The sequence below is a fragment of the Macrotis lagotis genome, chromosome 3 (assembly GCF_037893015.1).
Source record: "Macrotis lagotis isolate mMagLag1 chromosome 3, bilby.v1.9.chrom.fasta, whole genome shotgun sequence".
In the NCBI taxonomy this organism is placed as follows: domain Eukaryota; kingdom Metazoa; phylum Chordata; class Mammalia; order Peramelemorphia; family Peramelidae; genus Macrotis; species Macrotis lagotis.
The window spans coordinates 104,460,979-104,470,741 of NC_133660.1; positions in this window are offsets into that span (position 1 = coordinate 104,460,979).

Sequence of the window (9,763 nt, forward strand, 5' to 3'; positions counted from 1 at the left end):
GCACAAGACCAGTAGTCTGGTGTGCCCTCATCAGTGAAGGTGGTACACTCTATGAGGAAGGCAGAATTGAAGCAGCTCAAAGGAAACATGATATACATAAGTTTAGAGTGCACACTCCAGGTGTTTAGTTGGGTTTACTGTGCCTGACCTGTGGTAGATGTGGTAGAGTATTCCAAGTTCTTATTGGTCTGATCAGCCACAGTTGGATGCACTATAATTTGTCTCAAACATAGTGATGTTGTTTGGTCTTCTTAAATACAAAGGACAAGTACCAAACAATTAATTGATTACTTTGAGTCAGGGTCTATACTAGGCAATAAGGGTACAAAGCAGAGAAATACTTTGCCTTAATAAGCTCAAATAAATAAATATGTATACAAATAAATAAACATATACAAGAAAATGGAAATCAATTTCAGAGGGATCAAAATTTGGTCCATACAAGGTACTGGGAACATTCTCCCCCAGTAAGGAGAATTTGCACTGAGTTTTCAAGCCAGCTAGAGAGAGCATTCCTGATTCAAAGGTACTTGGGATGAAAATGAAGTACTGAATATTTGCAACTAGCACAGTGTCCTTGTGAACTACAATTTCCTAAATAGAATCTAGCACCCACAGGCTCTAGATTCACAAAAGTCACAATCCTAAAATAACTCAACTTTAACAAACATTCATATAAACCACATTGTGTGTGGTGCTACAAGCACAGAGCCAAAAATATTGCAATTGAGATACTTAAATTAGGTAGAAGATAAAAAATGTATTTAGAAAAATATTTACAACTAGATGGAAAAGTGGAGAAATCATCAGACCTGGAGTCAGGAAGACCTGACACTAGTTATTTGACCATGAACTGATTGTGTAACTTATTTGCCTCAGTTTTCTCTACTGACAAACAGGGATAATAAAAAGTCCATACATTTCTGGATTGTTTTGAGTATTAGGATCAACTGAGATAACATTTGTAAAGTGCTTAGCTAAGTGACTGGCAAAGAGTACCTGCTATATATGTGTTAGCTAATAAAGGGGAAGTGGGGAAGGACAATAGTGCCTAATAAGAACTCTTTAAAGAAGATATCACCTGAATTGAACATTCAGGGAAGCTGAGAATTCTAGGATATTCTAGGCATAACAGATGCCTAATGCAAAAGCACTTAGATAGAAGGTACATTGTTGGATGAAAAATTTGCAAATATTCTATACTAGTTTGTAAGATTAAATATTTGAACTGTGTCTGTGAAAGGTCATCATGGAGATCTGAAATATTTTTATGAGTCTTTATTTTATTCTAGAAAAATGAAGATCCTAAAGCTAGAGATTCCCTATCCTAGAAATGTCATGATGCAATCTATTTTGGGATAATTAATCTGATAGTTATGTGGAGCATTGACAGTATTGCAAAAACATCTGTAGTGGAGAGAGTAAATACAGTGAGTAATTATGAGATTCTGAAATAGGTTGGTGATCATATAAGTAGCAAAAATATGATGAATATGAGAAATATTGTGGACCTAAATAGATGCTGATTAATAGATTGCTTTTTTCTATGATTTTCCTAAAAGGAGAAATGTCAACAAGGTCTAATACTCCTAATGACAATTGCTTGTAATCCACTTGAATTCTCCAAAATGTAAACTCCCACCACACTGTTAACTCCTATATATGACCCTAACTGATCAAATTCAGTTTTATTTTTCTATGTGGAAATCCCTGCTCCTTATAGGACATGCTGCAAACTGTCTGAAACATAGGAACTTTTAGTAACCTATCTGGGAAAATGTCTAGAATGGTGTGAGAGGTATGAACTCAGTATTCTTCCCCTTTGCATCATAATTGCAATTGATTTCTGTCCAAGTTATAGTTCTATCATATTAAGTGAAAGGTTTTGTATGTTGTTTTCTGTTTTGGTCTTTTGTTCTCTGACTTTTTGTCTATGGTCACTTAATTCTTATAAGTTTAAGAAGATGCTCCTAAAATTAAGAAGTCCCCTTTGATTCTAAGTTACAAAATTAGAATTCAATTTGATTACACATTTATCAGAGGCCTAATATGTATACTACATTGTACTGAGTGAAGATTTTTTGGTCTACCTTCTAGAAGTGTGCATTCTTCTTGTTGGTAGGCCATTTACATAGAGAAATTTAATGTATGGAATAATTATGAGGAAGGAGAAAATGCTAATAAGGGGTTAGATGAGATGATATGGTCTCAGGGAAAGCTAAATTTGAAAATAGGAATTGCATTGAACTTTGAAGAATGTTAAGGATTTTGAGATCTGAAAAGAACACATCTTAGCATGGACATAGAAAAGCAGATAAGAGAAATGAGGACTGTTGTACAAAGGAAAGAACATTGCATCTGGAAATCCAAGGAACTGGGATCAAATTCTGCCTCTGCCACTCAATAACTGTAAGTCACTTAACCAGTCCAAGCCTCAGTTTCTTCAGTTATAAAGTGAGGACATTAGATTAGATGGCCTCAAAGTTTAATTCTGAATATATAATTCTAGGTCAATTGTGTGTTCATGCATATAGGAACATAATATATATGAATGGAAACATTAGGAGTCTGGAAAGGTAAATGAGAATCAGATGATGAAGGACCTACACTCCAGGTTGAGTTCATCCTATGGGCAATGGAGTGTCATTTAAAGTATTTGAGCATGGGAATTACATGGTAATAATACTTGTAATTTTGATAGGTTAAAAAAAGGATAGATTGAATCTGAAAAAGGTCCAGAGAGTTGTGAGAGAGCTACACTGATTGGTGAGAAGTATTCAACTGTCTCTTATGTTGCCCCAGACAAGTTTTCACATTCGTAACTCCTAGAGACCTTACCATCTGCATTTTCACTCCTTATTTATCCCTAACTGGAGTAGCATCAACAAGAACAGATCTGAGGACAATATGTGCCCTTTCCTGGGGAAATCAATATGATCAACTTTGTTCTCCATCTTGAGCCTCAACTGTACTTTTTGTAGTATTAGAGAATGAATGCCTAACAGGACTTAGAGCTGGTTTTATTATCTTTTCTAATAAGACCAATAACCATATTATGACTACTCTTGGGCATTTAAGGTGGCACAGTGGATAGAGCACCGGCCCTGGAGTCAGGGGTACCTGAGTTCAAATCTGGCCTCAGACACTTAATAATTACCTAGCTGTGTGGCCTTGGGGAAGCCACTTAACCCCATTTGTCTTGCAAAAACTAAAAAAAAAAAAAAGATTACTCTTACGTCCAAAAGATGCTTGATAATCAAATTCTTTGTCTCTTCTCAGTATTCTTATGAGTTTTCAGAACAATGTTTTACTTCTTATTTTTATTTATTTAAGGAAATGGGGTTAAGTGATTTGTCCAAGTCCACATAGCTAGGCAATTATTAAATGTCTGAGGCTGCATGTGAACTCAGGTCCTCCTGATTTCAGGCCCAGTGCTCTATCCACTGCACAACCTAGCTGTCCCCTAGAACAAAATATTTTTTACTTGGCTACCTCTCTCATATATTTATTGCTTCTTCATATAAAAATGGAGTCTCACTTTAGAACTAAAGATCCTCTCATTTTTATATTTGTTGTTTACAGATACTTGCACTGTGCTTATTAAATTGTAGAGAACTTAGAAAAACATATTTTGTTGTGCTTTATTTATTCATCCACTCATTCATCCATTGATAGGGAGATCATTTACAAGTTTTTAACAATAATGCAGGTGATAGGAAATGAAATTCTGAACTTAAATATGGTAATGTTACTGAAGAAAAAGGGATAACTAAAAAAGATCCCAAGTATATAGAATTAACAGATGGAATGACATGGGAATGAGAAGAATTAAAGTAAATGAAGATAAGCTTTAGAATCTAGCTAACTGAAAATTTGATAACAACCCTAACATAAAGTTTTACAAATGAAGGAAGATCAAGATTATCAGCTATCAAATGAGTTTTCTTTTAGACATGTGGAGTTAGATGTTCTGGTGTAGATCCTCTACAGAATGTGGTAAAAGACCAACACATGAAAGATTATCCTTGAATGAAAGAATTTTGAATGTGATTACAGAATTTATAAAAGTACGTGACTTCTTCACTAGTACAGAGATAATGTTAAAAGAGGAGACTCTATAGAAGATAAATGCTTCTTGGGGGAAGAAAGGAGATAATGTATTAAAATACGCAAGTCCATTGATATAGTTAAAAATTCCCACAATCTAGAAGGCCCATGCATGACCTTTGTCTATGTTCTATGATAAATTTCATGAGGGATAAAAATTCAAAGTACTATGGATCTCTTAGTTCTCTTGAGAACCTAAGGAAAACAATAGAATAATGAAACCATGTAATACTAACCCCTTGCTCTTGTCATTAACCAACCCAATTTGATTCTTAATCATGCATTTTTGACTGCATTTGTTGCATATCTTCTCCCTCATAAATCCTGCTGAGTAATTTAGTCTGCTGCATTACTCCACACATAAAAATCTTTAACTTATGCTCATTTTTTTTCCTTCTTAGAATATTAGTGTTCTAAATTGTAGTCAAGAAAAAATTCAAATACAATATTGGAATTGGAACCATAGAATTTTCTTCAGAAAGACATTATGGTCATTTAAAAACACAATTTCAGAAAGTAAACCAGGTAATTCATTTCCTTCTGAATAGATTGGGATCTAAATCATAATCTCTTTACATTATTTGTCTTCAATAATTCTGTTATATAAAAATGTTATAGGTTATACCACCAATAAAATGAAATCATAGTTAAAAGAAGAGGCATCATCTCCTTTAGACCTTACTTTGTGGGAAAGTTTGAAATGGTTTGTGGTTTGATGCAGTCAGAACAATTTCCTATGAAGTTCAATAATTAGCTACGCTTTTGTAGAGAACTCTTTGTGATGAATGCATCAGTATTATCAATCTCAAATAGAAATGGGAACCACTAAATCAATATATAAGGGACCATTCAGCTTCATTTTGACTTAGAACATCATATGCTAGCATTATATGTTTGCTATGATGTTTTCACTTTTTTTTTGTTAAATGGTTCTCAACAACATTTTTATCAGGTATTGTATTGAGGGTATTATCTTGCATTGGACCTGGAAAAAGTGTTTGACATTTCTGCTTATATGATCAATAGGCATTCAACAATGAAAAGATAATTTATATAAATTTTGAGTGAACAATGAATGTTGTTTTACGGAAATTATAAACTTGAAATTGTTATTTCTGTCCTTAGAAATAGAATGTAAATATCAAAGCATTTTGTTAACTGATAATTATGTCTTGCAGTACAGAGTATGAAAAATGTTATTTCACCATTTTTTGTTCCTTCTCAGTCCACATAATTTAGAGGAAAGAAAGTAGGAGATGTTTCAATAAATCTCAATTGGAATTTTGATTCCATGAAAGTATTATAATAATAATAATACAACATTTACTTTGTATTTACTAGGCACAATGCTAAGCACTTTACAGTTGTTACATAGCTTGACAGACACAAGTAGATTTTATTAATATCCTCATTTTTAAAAGATAGAAAACTGAGGAAAATAGAATTTAAATGACAATCCCAGGATCATATAGCTAATAAAGTGTCTGAGGCCAGTTTTGTACGCTTGATTGCAAGTACATTACTCAAACTAGTATGTCACTAACTCTCCCAGAACATCTATAAACTGAAAGAGAACCTATATTCAGTAAGTTCAGGATGAATTAATGGACATGATCATATATTGGCATAAAGGAAGAAATGTGATTTAAAAAATTCATTATTTTTCTGCCATTAAGTGGCAAGGATTCTAGATTTGGAATCAAGGGACATTGAATTTCAATCTTGATTCTATTTCTTTATACCTGTGTAACCTTGAGTATGTTACTTACTCCTTTCAGTTTCAATTTACTAGTCTGTAAAATTTGAGAGAATTTGATTGGATGATCTTAAAGGTCCCTGCCCAGTCTTTTCTTCTGATCCAAATTAGTAAAGGTAATCTTGGAAGAAAACACTTGGTTTTCAAGAAATTAGACAATAAAAATAATTTATTTCAGAAATTATAACTCAAAAGATAACCTTCTTATTAAATGAAACATAACTGAGCTATTTCCATCACAAAAATCATGATCTTTATAAGAATGCCCTCATGGGCAATATAAATACATATCTATTTTTTTCTTTCAGAAATAATTCCCTATCAGTGATGATATCCTATAATATGTTTATTTGCTTATCACTGAAAGTATAGTATTTTTAATTAAAAAAAAAGATGGTTCTGATCATTTGACACCAAGGGGAGAGGGGGGAGGTAAGGGAGAATGGTAGAAAAATGAGTAACTCACAAACTTGCAAGTCGATGAATGTTGAAAATTACTTTTCCTTGTTACTGGAAAAGTTAAATAAAATTCCAATTAAAAATGGTATACAGCTATCAAATAAAAACATTTTTCCTTAACAGCAAAATATCCAAACTTTTTTTCTTTTCTTACTTTTCTTAGATTCTAGATTAAATACTTACTCTCTGTCAGTTGCCTCTAATGCATTCATCAAAATATTATGTAAGATCTTTTCTGGGGGGTTGAGATGATAAGGCAAGAATAATTCTTCTTTTTTTTTTCCCTGGAAATAAGGACATATATCATCTTCTACTGCAGAAAAATACCATTTTCCAAATTTTTCCTAAGATAACTGAAAAAGACTCAAAATCACATTTTTCTAATTATTCCAGAGTCCTTGAGAGGAGTTTATATGAGAATAGGGACTTGGATCTTTTGGAGAGCAGTTGATATCCTTTTATGTTATCTCTATTTATGTTGAATTTCAATTAATTATTAAATAATTTTTACAGCCTTTCAAATCCTAAGATTACTATTCTTGGCAGAAATAAAGGAACTAAATAAGCATTCCTGCCAATGTCCTTATTATAATATCATTCTGTTATCATTCAGATGAACGATCTTCTTTTTTTTTACATCTCTTTTTTATTCAACTTTAATTATTATTCATTCATTCCTTTAAAAATATCCTTAAAGGAGTAAAAAGAAATGCCTTTCTTCCTCTTTGCCTTTTCATTTTTTTTTTTTGCAATAAGGGAGGGATTATGAAAATACTGGCCAATGCTATGACTGAGCATTTTTTCATCTTGGGTCTAAAGCAGCCATCCTCAATGTCAGTGCACTGAATCTTACCCCAAGATTTGCTCCTGTATACTCCCAAACAAAATATTTTCCAATCAGTCTTGGCCATCCCTCTTCAAATCTGAGACTTCCTGGGCATTCTTTGAATTGAACTCAAACTATTCCAATCTAGATATAACCATTAGTGGGGGCGGTGGTATTTTTAGGATGACAGAATAAGAACAGACAATCCTTCCTGATAAGAGGGCAAATTTATTTGGTTAAAGGGAGAATATATATGCAAACTGCCCAAGAACATCTCATCATAAAAGGGATTTACTGTCAGGCACAGATGGACTGTTTCAAAGTACTTCGAATGAAAGGGAAACACCTACCCAAATTAATATAGAAAACTCCTCTGGGACTACAAAAGAAAATCAGTAGAAAGAAGTAACTAGATTTTTCTACAAGAAATGGAAGAAAAATAAGATAAATTTCAGCTTGTGTGGTTGGAGGGTGAAGAGGTGAATTTTAAAAAAAGTGAGAGAGATAAAATAGAGAGGAACAAAATGTTGCAGCAAGACAATAGCTGAGAAAAGAGTTCCTGAAGGAGAAAGGACAAAGGAAAGATTCAATTCACCTGAGACAATTTTAAAATCTGTAGTCCAGGAGTGGAAAGAGAGAGAAAGCATTCATAAAACCTAATAGAAAGCCAGACAAAAGGTAATAAAAATAACAGGGTCACTATAGATGGAACTCAAACCCTAAGAGTAATGTGAATAAAAAAGAGGAAGTTACATAGAACCTAATATGGGAAGAAGAGGAAAAAATGCATGGAATCAAAGAAGCAAAGAATTGGGAAGTTCAAAGGAAGTCCTGAAGAAGTGAATATAATTTCAACAATAAGAGGAAAGTTCAACTCAAATTAGAAACATAATAAAGAGAGTACAAGGGAGGGAGAATGCAGCAGATAGAGCTACAGGTTTTAGGAAAGAACTGGTTGCAGTTCAGTATAAGAAACAAGATTTAATGCAAAGGAAGAAAATTATCTTGTTTGGATTTCTTCAGACTTGTCAGAGTCTCTTGTCATAACCAGAAAAAAATGAGTTTTAAACATAAGAGACAGAAAAGATATTTAAGGTCTGCTCTGAACTGGAAGATGCATGCTAGTTGATTTAAATTAGGAATGTGAAACATAAGATATATGCTTGGTTTTGCCTTCCCACATGATAATAATTTCTCCAAGAAATATAAAATGGAAATGTGATTTGGAATAGTCAGATAGCATAGCATTGGAACTCCAGACCCGGAGAGAGGAAAATCTGAATTTGAATCTGCTGTCAGACACTAACTAGCTGTTTGATACAGGGCAAGTCTCTCACTGTATTTTTTTTTTTTTGTCTCAGTTTTCTCATCTGTAAATAGACTTTAATTAAAGCACCTATCTCCTAGGATTGTGATGTGGTTCAAATAATCCAGCACTTTAGCAGATAGCATAGTGCATTTGTACATTGGATCTGGAATTAGGAAGACTCATTTTCCCAAGCTCAAATCCAGCTTCACACGCTAGCTAGATTAGATTTGTGACCCTGGCAAGTTACTTAACTTTATTTGTCTCAGTTTCTCATCTATTACATGAAATGAAGAAGGAAATTGAAAACTATTCTATTACCTTTGCCAAGAAAACACCAAAAGTTGAACAATGAAAAAAGATTAACTATTTTATATTATTAAATAATCATCATTCCTAAGTAGAAATATGATTTGAGGATGAAGCTAAAATTTGTATCTCATGGAATTTGATTGAGTTAGAACTAATCAAAAGAGTTAGTTTTGGATATCTTCTTCCATAAGAATTCAAAATAGTAATATGCTTCCATGAATCTATAATATTATCCCTGTGGTTTTCCTTGATCTATGTAGGCACCTTCTAAAGCAAGCACACTTTTAGAACCTGAGGGATTTTTGTCCATTTTCTCTTAGTGATCCTCCATTAAGAATTTATACAGTACATTTATTTTTTGTTGTTGCATAACAAACCCATTTATTTTTTTCCACCTAAGGATAAATTCCTTCAAGACAGAGATAGTTTTCCCTCGGTGTTACCAGGCTCAGCATAGTGTCTTTTACATAAATAGATACTTAATAAATGCCTTTCCAAATTGAATTGGAATGTCTCTTTCTGGAATGATATCTCTTATCTCCTCTTGCACATAAGTCATTTTTTTAAACAATAGAGCAGCTTACTCATGGCAACCATGAATTTCTCTTTTAACCTTGAGACTATTTCAGTCTCAGTATGGCTCCTGTAAAAGGGAGGGATTGGAAATAGTTTCTCTTAAGTTTCTTTCCAACTCTAAAATCCTATGATAGGCATTTTCTATCTGTTAAAATTTTCCATTATGCATTGTAAAGTCAATCTCTTTTGGAAAATCCATGCATCTTATGTAAAAAAAGGCCTGGAGTATACAGAGATAAATGCAATCACGGTATCTTCTGCAAAGAGAGGCATCTGATGGATTTCATTTATGGTCCCTTTTCTAATTGAGGATTTTGTACAATATTCTACACAGAAATACACACACACACAAACACACACACACACACACACACACACACAGATACAACAACTCCAAGTTTAAGAAACATCTGTAAGAATT